This window comes from Schistocerca serialis, chromosome 2, assembly GCF_023864345.2.
Source record: "Schistocerca serialis cubense isolate TAMUIC-IGC-003099 chromosome 2, iqSchSeri2.2, whole genome shotgun sequence".
Classification (NCBI taxonomy): domain Eukaryota; kingdom Metazoa; phylum Arthropoda; class Insecta; order Orthoptera; family Acrididae; genus Schistocerca; species Schistocerca serialis.
Window position 1 is genome coordinate 340,159,581 of NC_064639.1, and position 16,757 is coordinate 340,176,337.

Sequence of the window (16,757 nt, forward strand, 5' to 3'; positions counted from 1 at the left end):
TGTGGTGTAAACCTTTACTCTTCCTGGTACGCAGACTTTCAACTGCAAAGCAATTGTCATGTTTTACACGTCGGTAAGGAATGCTAAATCTTTTCTCAAGGTTCGCGTCTTTGTTATTTTTCTCTGAGCCAGCCGGCGCACGCGGCTGCCTGCGGTGCGAGTCATTGTCTGTCTCTTTGTTGGCGCGCGTCGTTATTGGGATTTGGAGACCTAACTTCTACAAATTCACCGTGACGAGAGGGCCCTGCTCTGTTTGAATCCCGCCAGTTCTGATGCAATTCAGGTCTGTCGTTACGATCATATCGTCTGTCGTCATGTCGGTAGATTCCATAGTTTCTTTCTTGTCGGTCACATGGTGGAGAATTTCTCCCTGAATCGTAACTGTGCGCTGGACCGTTGCGTCTAAAGTTATTCTGTCTCCCTTGATAATAATTATTTTGGTTCCCATATTGTCTGTTTCTCTGATTGTCTCTGTGATAGTCATTACCACGGAGAGGTGATCTTTCCCTGTAGTTATTACTACTCTGCCAACGCTTGTCATACGGGTGGTGTCTGTTTTGGTCACGATATGTGCTGTGAGAATAGCCTTGTCGTGTCCAGTTATTACTTCTTTCATCGCGGAATTGCGACGGATGTGACCTGTAATTGTTGTGTTCCTCTTTCCGCATTCCGCGATTGTCAGTGTCAATTTCCAATTCTTGTAACAGTCCCTGAAAAGCTTCAATGTCGTCTTTGCAACGTCCTGCCAAAATAATATGTCGTAAATGTTCAGGTAATTTGATTAAGCAAATGCGGATGAGTTCTGAGGGGCTGTATGGGTTTGACAGGTACTGATTCTTGTGCAACATGTCTTCAAAATATTTCACAAGACTGGAGAATTCAGATTGTTCGAAATGTTTCATCATTATGATGTTATGTTTTACACGGTCTTGTGTAGCTTGAGACCAATATGCTGAGAGGAAGGCATGGTAAAATTCTCCCTCACTGTGGCAATCGTGAATGACCGATCGCATTCTTACAGCTGGTTCATTCTCTAAGTAGCCACACATAAATTCTAATCTGTGTTCTAACGACCAGTTGGGAGGAAAACAATGAGAGAATTGATGGAGCCATGCTTGTGGATGAATGTCGTTGCCAGAATTCTTAAATGTTTTGAATTTACGGGTAGTAATGAACAGCTTATAGTCAAAATCATCATGTCGGCGAGTCGCATATCGGTCATTGTTAGGTCGTGTCGGCCGTTCCATCTCAAAATTCGGTGCACATTGCCAATTTCTTTCATAACTTCCGAAATGCCCTGTGTTATTATTTTGTGGTTGTTCCGTATTTCTAAGTCCCTCTTCCCGTATTGGGGCGCGAGTATCCTCTGAAATACGTAATTCTTGTATTACCTGTGTCAGCTGATCTTGTACTTCCCGGATTTCTCTTTGGTGTTGCGTATTAATCTGATTCTGATTTTGTTTGAATTTCCTAATTTGTTCGCACTCTTCAGTGTCAGTGAAGGCTACAGGTCTTGTGTCATTCAGATCATCATCTACCTTTGTAGATAAGTTAGTGACCTGATCCGAAAGTTCGGCTACTTTCTCCGATAGTGAACACATTTCCTCAGTGTGTTTTTCTGAACCAAGTTTCAGAGTGTCCATTTGTGTTGAAATGGTATCTACTGTGTCCTTTAAGTTTTCCTGAGTTATTGCAAGTTGCGTAACCGAATCGGTAGATGCAACTGAGTCAATTTTAGCCCACAAGGTCTCATGATTTTCATGAACAATGGCTTGCAGTTCTTTTATGGCTGCTTCGTGATTCTGTAATGCATTTTCATGCCGCGAAAAAATAGGTTGAAAATGCTCACAAATTTGTGTTTTTACGTCATTACAGACTTTTTGACATTTCGATTCAATGTTATGTAACTCAGTAGTTAAATCTTCACGTGTTTGTTCAAGCGTGGTGTGAAGATTTTGTTCCATTGCGTCTAACTGTTGCTGTGTTTGTCTCTGGTGTTGTTCCATTGTGTCTAACTTTTGAAGATTTTGTTCCACTGTGTCTAACTTTTGCTGTGTTTGTCTCTGATTTTGTTCCATTGTGTCTAACTTTTGAAGCTTTTGCTGTGTTTGTCTCTGATTTTGTTCCATTTGTTGCATTAATTGCAATAATAATGTATTAGTGTCTGGAATCTGTTTCTCTACGCTTTTCGGCAGTGCATTTGCACCGGCAACATTCACATTTTGACAAGCAGAAAATGCGTCTTGACTTATTTGAGAAAACGGTGATAACCCAAAACCTGAATCTACAGTATTTGCAAAATTGTGTCCTATCATTTCGGATTCCTGAGGCGAGCTGTTGCCGACCGATCGATCGATAATGCGTCCCTCTTCACTAATTGTTTCACTGTCCACGCCATTGTTTGCCGCCTGCTCCATTTCCCTATGAACAGTTACCAAATTACTACTTTGAACATCAGTTAATTCATTACTCTGCGGCGCTAACACACTGCCTTCGACTTCACTGTCATTTCTCAGTTTACTTTGGAGCCTAGTATTACGTTTTTCACACGCCATTATTGTCACAGTATTTCACACGACAACACAGAAAAACACAATTTGAAGAGCAAAATAAAATAACGTAGCAATGGAAATAATGTCTAGTTAATTGCAGCTGCGAAATACTTGGTGCAAATCTACATGCATGCCACAACTGTTTTACTCTACAACAATGAAAACTACAACTACAAAGGAGATTCTCTCTACAATTACGCGCTAGCAATAAACAAAAGCTACACTAAATACACAAACTACAAGAAAAAAATCAGAAGATTCCAGTGAGGTATCCTAGGCTAAGGGTCGACATATGAAACGTCCCCTTTTAACAATTATACAAGACTGTGCTTAACCTGACACACAATACTTTGTTAGCGCAACGCAATCTGACTTTCAAAATTTCCTACTAAAGAATGGCCCTGACAAACATTAAACTATACCTTTCACAAATCACTTACCTCACAAAAATCTTCGCTGCTCAAGCTACTGCAATACAGCGAGCGCCACTACTGCCAGCTAAATAAAAGATTCAAACTACTGAAGGCACTAACTACTGATAGGGATAGTTAGCAAATGAAAGATATTAATAGAGAACAAACAATGTATTTACCTTGATATCATCATATATAAATATATCAGTTCATGAAAAATTACAAAACTCCGCCATCTCTCTCCCCACATCCACCACTGCTGGCGGCTCACCTCCAACTGCGCAACGCTACGCGCTGTTCACAGCCAGCTGCCTAACACTACAATGGCGAGTATTACAACAATGCAAAGCAGACACAGACTGCCCACAGCACAGCCAGTGATTGTCATACAGAGGTGGCGTTACCAATAAAAAACCTAAACAGCCTACTTACATAGAGAAAATATAAACAGCCTACTTACAGTTTATCCCAGAAATATCAAAATAAGCCGTCAATGTACATTCTGAGGATCAGCGATGACGATGTTTTCAGTAAAAACAATTCACTTCGTTTCTCTACATTACATTTGCGGACCATGTAAAAAATAAGTAGTCGTATCCGTCGTTTAAATCCGGTGAAACGAAAAAATATAGTGCACGTTTACTGAGTCTACATTCGCGACACTGCAGCGGTGGTTGGAGAATTCTGAACGTCCATGTCGTCGTTTCCGAGGCACTATGAAGAAACGACTCATCGTAATATGGTAACGAAGACCAGGCAACAGTCATCAACAGTGCAATGTCGGTGTTGACGGGTCCAGGCGAAGCGCAAAGCATTGTGTCGTGCAGTTATCAAGGGTACACGAGTGAGCCTTCAGCTCCGACGCCCATATTGATGATGTTTCGTTGAATGGTTCGCACGCTGACACCTGTTGATGACCCAGCACTGAAATCTGCAGCAAACTGCGGAAGCGTTGCACTTCTGTCACGTTGAACGATTGTCTTCAGTCGTCTTTGGTCCCGTTCTTGAAGGATGTTTTACCGGATTCCTGAAATTCACGGTACGCTCGTGAAATGGTCGTACGGGAAAATCCCCACTCCATCGCACCTCGGAGATGCTGTGTCTCATCGCTATTGTGCCGACTAAAACAACACGTTCAAACTCACTTGGTAACCTGCCATTGCCCAAGCAGTAACCGATCTAACAACTGCGACAGACAGTTGTTGCCTTATACAGCCGTTGCCGAGCGTAGCGAGTATTCTGCCTGCTTACAAACCTCTGTATTTGAATACGCATGCCTATAATAGTCTCTTTGGTGCTTCAGTGTAACATGGGTTAGTTGGAGGGCCGGCTGGGGACCCGAGCCCCACTCTTCATGAAGAGGAATTTTTTGCCATAGCTTATGCGGCAGCTCGCTCAGCGGAATACGAGGTGTACTCTAAATGCACCGGGAATTTTCATCTTTTGGAAATAATTTTATATATTCGTCTAATGTTTTCTCCTTCAAAGTAGGCTCCATTAGATATTATGCATTGACGCCAGAGCTAACACTTCTGAATAGCTTTGGACACTTAGCTCTTTCAGGGAGGCACTGTTAACTTTTTCTACACGTATGCTTATTTTTGGAAACTGGAAAAAAGTTATACTAGGGGCGAATAGGGACGCTGTGGCATCACTGTAGTGTTGCTTTTAGCAGGCAATAAAGTGTGAGCAGGTACAATATCTTGGTGCAAAAGCCTTAAGTTGTGTTGAAGCTGCAAAGCGTAGGCAACCCCGAAAGCGTCGAGACGGTGTGGCCGATGGATCACGGAGCAGAGTCGTCGGACGCTGCCATCTTTCTGCCATCCGGCCAGGAAGCGTAGTCCAACCAGCGTTCTGGAATTTTTGCGCACGCCCTGGCCTGCGACTGCCCACAGGTGTTCTGCGGAATGGGCGCCCTGCTCGAGCGGCAGGCGGCTGGGCCTTTATTAGAGGAGAAAGGCCCCCATTAGAGCCTGCGAGCCGCGCCGCTTAGAAAGCACCGGTGGGGGCGGTCGCTACGGCCGGACGTCGCCCTAATTAAAGTGTTAATTGTGAAGAATTCCGGATCACGACGACGCGGCGCCGCAGTACAAGGGTGCTGTTGTTCGCAAATGCCGTTCCGCTCGAGGAGTTCTCGTCCACTGACCTGCACTGAACTGGAGCCTCGAGCCATGTATGAGCGAGCGAGATAACTGTAACGAAGAAGACATGGAAAACTACAGGTCTATCACCTATGAACAACAGATTAATCAATTGGCTGAATAAATGCAATAATTTCGGTGCATCATAGTTTAGGTTCTCAAGTGGTGGATATACAGAATCAGAAGGTCCGCCTCCGTGGAGCCATTGTATCATGGGGTTGCTGACACTCCATGATAAAAAATGAATCTTTAACACTTCGATTTCCGGTACTGCCATGGATTTTGGCTCCGTGCGAGGCTTGAAACGGTGTGCACTCAACTTTGTGACACCAAATGAGGAGCTGCTTGCCTGAGTAGCAGCACCACCGAATCTGCCATCCCGACAACATACGGGATAGCGGTGTCCGACTCGTGTACTGACTCCACACCCATTGGTACCACATTAGATGATTTGGTCTGTAGCCAGAATAGCGATGCCTAGAATTCATGAAAGTGGTACTTCTTGCTCTTGAGAGGGATGAACGTACCACAGTCACAGTCTTAGGCTTATCCAACGAAGAGCCAAAGAAACTGGTACACCTGCCTAATGTCGTGTAGGGCCCCCTCGAGCACGTACCTGTGCCGCAACACGACGTGGCATGGACTCGACTAATATCTGAAGTAGTGCTGGAGTTAACTGACGCCATGAATCCTGCGGGGCTATCCATGAATACATAAGAGTACGAGGGAGTGGAGATCTCTTCCTAACAGCATGTTGCAAGTAATCCCAAAAATGTTCAATAATGTTCGTGTCTGGGGAGTTTGGTAGCAGCGGAAGTATTTAAGCTCAGAAGAGTTTTCCTGGAGCTGCTCTGTAGCAAATCCTGGACGTTTGGGTTTGCCGCATTGTCCTGCTGGAATTGTCCAAGTCCGTCAGAATGCGCAATGGACATGAATGGATGCAGGTGATCAGACAGGATGCTTACGTTACCAGTCAGAGCCTTAACTAGACTTATCAGGAGTCCCATATCACTCCATCTGCACACGCCCCACACCATTACAGAGCCTCCACCAGCTTGGGCAATCCCCTGTTGACATGCAGGATCCATGGATTTATAAGGTTGTCTCCATACCCGTACACGTCCATCCGCTCGACACAATTTAAAATGAGACTCGTCCGACCAGGCAACATGTTTCCAGTCATCAACAGTCCAATGACGTTGACGGGCACAAGCGAGGCGTAAAGCTCTGTGTCGTGCACTCATCAAGGGTACATGAGTGAGCCTTCGATTCCGTTGAATGGTTCACACGCTGACACTTGGTGATGATCCAGCATTGAAATCTGCAGCAATTTGCGGAAGAGTTGCACTTCTGTCACACTGAACGATTTCTCTTCAGTCGTCGTTGTTCTCTATCTTGCAGTATCTTTTTCCGGTCGCAGCGATGTCGGAGATTTGATGTCTTACCGGATTCCTGATATTCACAGTACGCTCGTGAAATGGTCGTACAAGAAAATCCGCACCTCATTGCTTTTTCGGAGATGCTGTGCCGACTATAACACTACATTGAAACTCTCTTAAATGTTGACAACCTGCAACTGTAGCAGCAGTAACCGATCTAACAACTGCGCCAGACACTTTTTTTATTATATAGACTGCTTTCGATCATAGCCAAGAGACATGGTACAATAGGAATAATACAAACCTCAAATAAATTTTGTTTATCCATCTTCTATGGGAAACGGAACAACGGCTGGTCAGTATGTGAGGATTCGTAGTACCACATTCGGACATCCGCTTTTAAATTTACTGCCGCTGGTTTCTATGTATTTACTGGAACCGGTTTCAGTTCTACATTGGACCATGATCAGGCCCTCAATAGGAAGTAACTGGATCTACACCAACTACCCATTCTGCTATTACAAATGAAGCTAAGCTTCTGCTGGAGCACCTATTTATAAAAGTATTTTTCGACAGATAGAATTTAGTATTTTTCAATAATATTATCCGGTTCGCGTGAATAGATTCGAATGTTCACAAGTGTTCTAGAACGTATTATAATATTCTCGAAAGCTATAGAATACAACTTCGAAACGACACAAACCTTAATGATCCCCACTACGGCAAAGTCCTCTTAACCGATGATATGTGCAGCATAGTAAAGACAAACAACTTTTCATAAAACTGCATCCCCTTACATAAAGAAATTACGTAAACAAAGAAAAGATGCGTGAGCGAACATATTCAGCAACAAGAATATGACGTAATCAAACAAAGCAGCAAATACAGTATACCAGGGGAACAAAAAGGATTTAAATCCATTGATACAAGATGAACTAAAAACAATTCGTAATGTTTCTTGCAGAATTCCTGAGCTGTCCCGAAAAAAAAAAAACGATTAAACATCGTAGAAATAAAGATACAACCTGCAAATAAAAATCAAGTAAGGATATATATAATACGAATTTCAATCGTGTCAACTAACTTACCATTCAGCTCCTATTTCCGGCTCCAATTTCCTGTAAGATTAGTTTATAGCACGATTTTCAGTACAGCATGAGGACATAGATTCCAGTCTTGAGGAATGGATTTAAATGAATCGTGTGTCTCGCACGAAGAGTTATGCATAGTATGCTCACGAGACGGACAACCACAAAACTTATTCTCTTGTCACCCCAAAGTAAACCGCTACATCTAGTTCATAATAGCATACTTTTCACATTTTAATTTTATCCATATTTTGCAGCTTAAAACGGGACTATATGCAAAACATTTGAGGTGTGAATTAAAACAACGCCTTTAGTCACAACTTTTTCGTGTTTTATTAACTACACGATGCATCTCAGATGTTACAAAAATAAGGTGATTAATTCCACTTTTTCCTATTCAGACAACAACTGGATAAAAAAAAAGACCAAGTGAAATGGGCACTTTCTAACTAATACATTAATATAGTGTTTCCTTACGATATCACAATAGGACTCATACCGTTCCTGATATAAGCCAGTGTCTATCTCAATAGTGTCAGTCACGAATAAAAGTCCTCATCACTGAAAACAGAAACATTATAGTCACTGAAAGGCAAGAGAACAACTTCTTATAGAGAAGCTAATGAAACCCTCAAGGGGACTGCAGTTGGTAACTGTGTATGATAAGAATGAAAGTGAATTTAAAAATGCTGATAAGTCGCATAGCGTATACAGATTCAGCTGGTATTTAAAGCGTTTCGGGCGTTGCTTATCATCAGATGACCTGGTGACAAATAATAAAGACAAGAGGAAATAATGGTATCATACGAGATACAGCTTTACCAGATAAATGAGATTATATAAATCTCAAACGAAATTTACTGTAAACGATGTTGAAGAACATAATTACATACCATCTGAGATCATCATATGCACTGACACGGACGCTGAATAATGTCTCTACAAGTGTCAGGCAATCGCTAGACGACATGTCTCTGATTATGTGTAAAATCTAAATGTTAATATAAAGTAATAAAATCTCAATCAGCACTAATGCGCAAGAAGGTCAATCGTAAAAATAGTATAATAGTACAAGAATTTTCATTTGCAATAACTTCATACAGAAGTACATTCAGTAGAGGGCATCGCAACCGATACAAAGTTAGTTAAAATAATTCTTTTTCAATAAAATAAAATTAATTAAAATAAATATTTCGTTTTGACCAGCACAGTTGAGCTAAAAAGTCAACAGTGAAAACAATGCAATAACGTAGGTTTCATAAAAGAAACATACTGTTACGTGCAAGTTTTTAGTTTGCAATATGAATTAAGAAAAACAGTTAGATAATAAAATTACATATGTTCCTTAAGAATTTCATAAAACACAGAGAAAGCTAAAAGAAAGAATACGAATACACCGATGGAGACGCTTACCGTTTTTTCCTACCCACAAATAAATCATTGAAATAATCAAAGAACCACATAGAACCGTTTGAAATCTGCTCATTTATTAAAAGTTCTTGGTTGCTTGATTAATCACACATATTTCCGTTTCTTCTAATATATCTTTTTTACCAAAATGTAAAATGGATATGTCGTCTAAAATATTGGTTCTCCTTTAAATGATATCACACTTCCGCTATTTGCGCATCCATATTCACGAAATTTAATCTGAAACTCCCTTCCAGTTTGCCCAGCGTAATATTTCTTAGATAAACCACAGAAAATCTTTTTGATACGTGCACTACACAATTTATTCGGTGGTAGTTCCGAGGTAAGTCGCAACAATTTACCCAATTTATTATTTATTCGAAATCCAATTATAATATTATTCATGGAGGTATGTTCCGTATATGCAACTAAATAAAAGGCAAGGCGGTTCGTTTTTGCATACGCGTTTCGCCTCTTTTATTTATGAAGAATGTTCAGTGGCTTGTAATACGTTTGTCTTTTTATACATATAATAAATGTATTACGTACTAGTTACGATATATTACTAAGTTACGTTTTGGGTTGTGTTCTCTTGTTTTTCAGATCAGAAACAATTTGCAGCACAAATTTTGTGAGGTTAAGTTATCGTTTGGTGTTACGATTTACAGTGTTGCTAGTCCATGTGTGTGGTCTTGGAGATGTGTTAATTCGGTCCCCTTGGTCCAGCTGTCCGATTTCCTGCGTTTCGCCGCCCACATTTATTGCAACGCGTCAATTGCATTTTTCAGTTTGTGATCAATATGTGTATGTTTACTGTCGACACAACAACGCATAACAAAATACACACACACATAAATCAAATTAAAAATACGCACATAAATCAAATTAAGAATATCAAACCACATACACAACACAAACAAATGACGAAAGGTGAACACACAGCGACAGTTGACAACACTACACACTGTACACACACACATGTTGATCACAAAATGAAAAGAATAAGTGATGTATTGTAATAAATTTGGGCGAAAAAACGCCGGAAATCGGCCAGCTGCAGCATGGGGACCTATTGAACACATCTCCAGGAAATCGTAATTAACACCAAACGATAATTTAATCTCAAGAAATTTATCCTACAGAAGGTTAATCCGGACAACAAGAGAAAACAAGACAAAATGTAACATGGTAACATAGAGTAACTACAACATAAAAAATTTATTATGTGCTTAAAGAGGAACATGTATTACGCACCACTGAAGATGATTCATAAATAAAAGAAGCGAAAGGCGTGAAGCAAAAAACAAAACTGCTTTTCATTCAGTTGCATAGACAGAATACACCTCCACGAATTTCGAAGCAACTAAGAAATGTCAGGAAACGGAAAAAATGATGTAATAATATATTTGCGGAAGACATCTGCTATCCTGTTTGACATGGACTCATAGTATGACAACGACAAATATTTTTCCGCCTCCTTGCTAAAGATTATTTTCTTTTCTACTCTATTAAAATTTTTTCTTTCAACCCTCTCAATCGCCGTCTCAGTGAAGCCATTAGCCACTCCCATCTGAACAGTCAAGTCAATTTCCTTCTCAATCACCTCTTTAGAGCAACATAGATTAGCTAGCCGATAGAACATTGACGTAAAAGATGTAAATTTTTGATCACTACAGCGAACGTATAGTCAAGAATACTAATTCACTAATAGTTTACTCTAGATGCTGCTTCTGTGGCCAGCCAGGAAGTGCATTCAGCTCAGGACCTTGGAATCGGCTGGAGTTTCGGGTGATGACACCCAGGGAGAGGCCTCCTATCGCGGTGGTATCAGGTCGAGACTCGAAAGCATTAACTCTAGCTGGCGGCTTGTAGACCACTGGATTCGCCTAGCTGATGACACCACACACTGGACCGATGACTGTCTTGGTGACTGTCACGAGGCACCGGAATTCGGAAATCAAAGAACGACTGCTGCCAATGGCTGAAAGGAGAGAATTTTTTACTCTGTCTGGCTGGTTGTGTCCGTCACGTAGGTATCCGCGGATGCGCAGTGTTGTGCCACGGTATGAGGTAACCTAGTCCACCAGTCTGGCACATCGGCACGGTACAGAACGCTATTTTAGATCCCAGCTCCGGGATGTCGTAGATGAGGGGCTTGCATGCCCCTCGTATGGTTGCAATGTCTTGCCCGCGGCTAATGCCACATTAGGTTTTGTTATAATTAACCTCGTATGTCGTGTGCGATACGTACCGTGAATTTAATTCAACGCATTATTTCTTCCACACCTCTTTTCCCCAGAAGAGTTACACAGGCTCAAGCTACAGGCACAAAACCTGGCTTTTCCTTAGTCTCACAGAAATGACGCTTTTGTATTGCTGGAAGATGTGCCCGCAGGAAAAAATATCTCGCAGCAGATGACGACCCAATCCACTGTAGCACTGTAACATGTCGATTGACCCTCAAGTTCCATTTTATTCTGTGGTGTCACCGCCAGACACCACACTTGCTAGGTGGTAGCCTTTAAATCGGCCGCGGTCCGTTAGTATACGTCGGACCCGCGTGTCGCCACTGTCAGTGATTGCAGACCGAGCGCCACCACACGGCAGGTCTAGAGAGACTTCCTAGCACTCGCCCCAGTTGTACAGCCGACGTTCATAGCAATGGTTCACTGACAAATTACGCTCTCATTTGCCGAGACGATAGTTAGCATAGCCTTCAGCTACGTCATTTGCTACGACCTAGCAAGGCGCCATTACCAGTGTATATTGAAATGGAAATTATGTACAGTCAAGAGAGATGTAGACCGATTGTGGATTAAAGTTAAGTATTCTACCAGTACCTCCTGTTTTGCTAGTCTTATTTCTCTGACCTGTTCCAGACCTCACGCCAGTCTGCGTGAGCTTAAAGGCGTGCATTTCGGCCTCCTCTAGCAACACGGTGTTGGCTCTTCTGCCAACACTTCATATTCGATGTTAATCTTGAACATTAAAGGCGCGGTGAGATCCCCCGTTTCCACAATGTTAGTTTAGTTTTTGTATATTTTTATCTCTTCCTCTCGAGTTTTCATCACTCTTCACTAATTTTCATTCATTGTTGCTTGGACTTACAAATTACTTGCGGAAGCTGATATCCTGGCTGTGACACTTCCTAATACAAGCTCCTTGCTGTTATTCCACATTGATCACTTCCTCTTCTTTATAGAAAAGATTGTAGATTAATCGTCTTTGTCTACACTTTAACCACATTGTAACAGGATTTCCAACATTATACTGCTAACACAGTGGACGCATTTGTTTATATTGACATACGTTACCTGCAACTTCTAATTTACTCTTATTACTTGGCGTATTGTTAAGCTGGTCTTCCTCCAGTAGCTTTTCAGGTTTTCAATTTGTCGTGATGCAGTGTATCCTTGTAAAATATTATAAGTGCGTTGCACCATACTGATCGTCCCATTAATTTTAAATTTATTTTCTCTTGCCGTAAAATACGCTGCAAGAGAAATTTTCAGCTCTCAGCTGCATACATTTAATGCAACCGCAAGATGTGAAAATTTGTGACGGGCCGGGACTCGAATCTGGATACTCCAATTCTCCAGAACTGTTTTCTTAACCACCTTATTTTATTTTATTTTGAGGAAATAGAAGGTGATAACAAGTGGTATTAAATAAGTGGTGTAACAAATAACAGGCATGAACTGCTTCTTTCAGCACAATAAAGAACTACATGCCTCTTCGTGTACGAGTTCCTCACCGATCCCTCGTTTTTCAGCCGGGCACGTCTTCCCTTGTGACGGTGGATCCTCTCCACTGTCCTGGTCCTTTCTTGCTCCGAATCATCATATGTAGTAATTAGCCAACTGAGTGGGTGATCTAGCAAGGCACTCTCTAAAAAACTAGCGTAACATTTTCGAGAACTCGGATTTTGCAGAATCAAAGAAGCAAGGCCCAAAAGTCTAGCACATTCTTACCGCCCTCTCGTAAAATGTTAAATACTGTCAGACCCAAATTCAAGTCAATACTTTGACCTTCGATCGGGGAAAGTGCGTTGTACCCGGGAGAAGTAGAATTCGGGGTTCAATCGCTTGCAGCACCAACCGAATGTGGAAGGCGACCATTTTTTCGCGCAAACACCAGACTGCCGCATCATTCATCTGTGTGTATAAAATTGCACTGTGGACACATTGGCGTATCTGTCACGTGAACTGTATGTAACCTGGAACGTGTCACATATTTCCCGTTTATAACCTCATACCACAACGCGCACATCTCCGTATCAAGGTATACGTGGCGCACTGTTAAGCCGGACCGCTGCCCATGTCAGTGTCTGTTGTCGCCTCTCTAATGCATTACTCGGCCAGTCGTCGGATTAATACGCTACATATATCGCGTGCCGTTGCCGTCCTGATAGTTTGTAGTATTCCACGAAAAAAATTAGTATGTGGTCTATCGACAGTAAGACCTGAGCCACAGCTGCTGGAGCCAGACGAGAGAATGGTACAAGTTGCTCTTTCAGTGTGCCAGTAAGATTCATCTGGTGTCGCGATCATATCTTGACCCTCATGCTGACATAGATCGCCATCGTACGTTCGCAGACGTGGGCTAGCCCGAGGTCTCCGCCTCTACGAGGGAGGGTGAGGGTTTCTCTTCCGACTATAAAAAGCAGCCCTGTGCTCTAAAAGTATTCTAATGCTGCCGGGATCTGTAGGAAAACACTCTTACGTCCCATGAAGCAATTAGAAAACAATAATGCTAAACAATATTAGATGAAAATATTTTGTGAATAGCCTTTTCATAGGACCAGGATTAGAGTTACCGGAATAATAACCAAACCAACTAACGCTGTGTAGAATCTACTTTACCCTACATCATACTTACGAGTGGCTGCATAAATATTTCCTGAATTATGTGCTATCATTCCTGACTGAACCGCACATCACTGTAAAACCATCCATAGACCACGCCTCTGATGAAGGTTTTATATAGTTTGGGAAATACTGAATCTCATGGTTAACTTCACCAAACGAGACTTTATCAAACATAACACTATAAGTTAATGGCTTGCAATTTCTAAGTTGTAAGAGTCTGGCTTAATTGTTATTGTCATACACGTCCTAGTCCCAATTTGTCTTTCACATGTCATTAACGTAAACGCGTAGTGATGGAGAAACAAACGCCGGAACACTGTTGAAGGTATTATGTGGACATTAGCCTGAAATGATTTGGCGGAAGCACGCAAAACGTAACTGTGGATGATCTAAAGTGCATCTGAGCTCCTCTCTATTTTATTGTGACATTTGTACCTAAATATGTGATCCTCTCCATCACGTTTTCTGAATAAAACGAATGATAAACCGGTTCTACACTCAGAGTTTCAGAGTAACAGTGAGAAAGGTTTTCCTGTCTGTACCAGGATATAGCAAATGATCAAGGCTTCTCTAAACACGTTTTCCATAATTTTGCGAAACTTTTGGAAAGAAGGCGTCTGAGGATTTTATATGTCTTTTCTTTTCTTTTTCCTGTGACATCTTTATCGAAGAAAGTCTAAATTGTAGTAATAATGTGAAAATACATTCCAACATTTCATTCTAATGTGGAAGGCTAACAGTCTCCTAAAGTAATCCTCCGAATTTTTTAAATTATTTTGAAAACCGCAGGAAACGCGTTCCAAAACATCCTAAATATTCCCTTTCCCTGTTTACCTAAAATGTCACTTTCATGATAGTTGATCTCTATTGCATCATACTTCGTCAACGAATTACTATTTTTTTATGTTATTGGCATGTTTTCCTTCTGACATAAGGGGATTTTTGCTCAGTTGCTCTTGCCAGTTTTGTACGGACCGATGCTCGTTCGAGGACAGGAAAATAATTTCCTGTCAGCCTCTTTTAGTTCATACAGAAATTGTGTGTTGTTACAGGTCGACACTCTCAATTACAGCTTTACATCTCTGCATCTCATGTTGAAAAGAGACTTATGGTATGGCTCTGCGGGTATGTTTAGCAGTCCATCTGGAATGGTTCTCTTTCTCCGCAGAAAATGACGCACATTCTTCATCATGTGTGATAGTTGAGCCATAAGTTTGTGTTTTGAGTGCATGTCGAATTCTAGTGTTGTGTTAATGTTGGCAATGACAGAAAAAGAGAATCGAGAAACAGAACTCTGGAGTCGGCAGGTAGCCTAATTCTCCCGAGCTGTACCAAGGCCATCGAGATTCGTCACCATCTGACGGTGGGAATGCCATCTGCAACGTCACGTGTCCTCACTCCGTGAGACACTGTGAGGAGGTTTGGAATTTAATGTAGGACATTGGCTCAAAGTCTGGTGGTCGACTTCACCCCTACCCTCCCCGGTAAAATACAGACTTTGAAAGCTGGTTACATCGCAGGCCACACGCCAGCCGAGCGATATCGTCAACAGTGGTGGGTTACAGAGTGAGAAATCTCATCCGTGTGTGTCGGACAGTGTTTCCACAAATGTGGAAAATAAAATGACGCCGGAGTTTTTCAGTTCCTTCAAGAAAACTCCTTCCAGACAGCCAGTCAGTGAAACAGTGTAAAAGAATTTTAAACGCAGACTACTGGCAGCATTTTCAGTATTCTTGGACAATCTCTTCGGTGACGAGTGGGAGAGCGAAATCACTAATCGCTGTTCACGGCACACCGACACATTATTTCTGACTTTTGGTAAACATTTTTGGATTACAGTGATCAATTAATTGTTATATTTAGATTAAAGTTCAGTCTTGATCACGTTATGTCTGTTTTAATGAGTAACCGGTTTCGGTTTTATAGAAAAAAACCGAAACCGGTTACTCATTAAAACAGACATAACGTGATCAAGACTGAACTTTAATCTAAATATAACATTATTTCTGAGCCTAGAATTATAATCAATTTTTATTTTTTTAGGAAAGAGAAATACTGCTAACGACAAAAGACACTAACGAGTAAATGTTTTATTAAACAGTTAACAGAGTAATTCTTTCCCATAAAATGAGTCTCTGACTTTAGTGAACGACGTGATAATGGGATGTACACAAGTAAAATAAACTGATTTATTTATTTTAATCAACCTACAGCTGTAATCTAGAGTACTGCAAATGCAGTTTCTTTAAATCTGGGGAATAGGCTAACCAGTTGAAGTTGTAATCTATTATTTCCCAGAATGTTTGTATTTAATTATAGGAATACATTAATTTATTTCCCTATGTGATTAGGACTGAACTCCACATTTGCCAAAGAACCCGAAATATCACAAAATTAAAGGAAAAATTGCGTCACTGGTAGTCGGGAGTAACCACCGAACCATCTTAGATTCCTCCACGGCCTTTGACACTCTTGACCACAAAATACTACCAAGCAAGCTAAAAGCATTAGGTGACATACAGGAAGTAAGTAAAAATGCTGGAACGCCGTAAACACAGCACGTTACAGTGTCTAATACTGTGTAGCAAAATTGTTAGCATTCAAAATAGCTTCCTGTCCTCTCGCGCCTCCTCCAAAGTAGAACACAAAGGATTAGTAATTACGAGATCTGGTGACTGTAGTGGCTCACAAAACCACTCCTGCAAGACGCGAGCTGTGTGGGCAGGGGCTGTGTCGTATTGGAACACAGCACAAACATTGTACCATGGGATGGACCTGATCAGCCAAACTGGTTACGTAATCCCAAAAGGTAATGTGACAGCGTAGAGTAACCATGCGACCCGTGGAATACCACGATATGGCTGCCCAGATCTTTGCTGAATCCCGTCGTGTTTCATTCTTGAGAC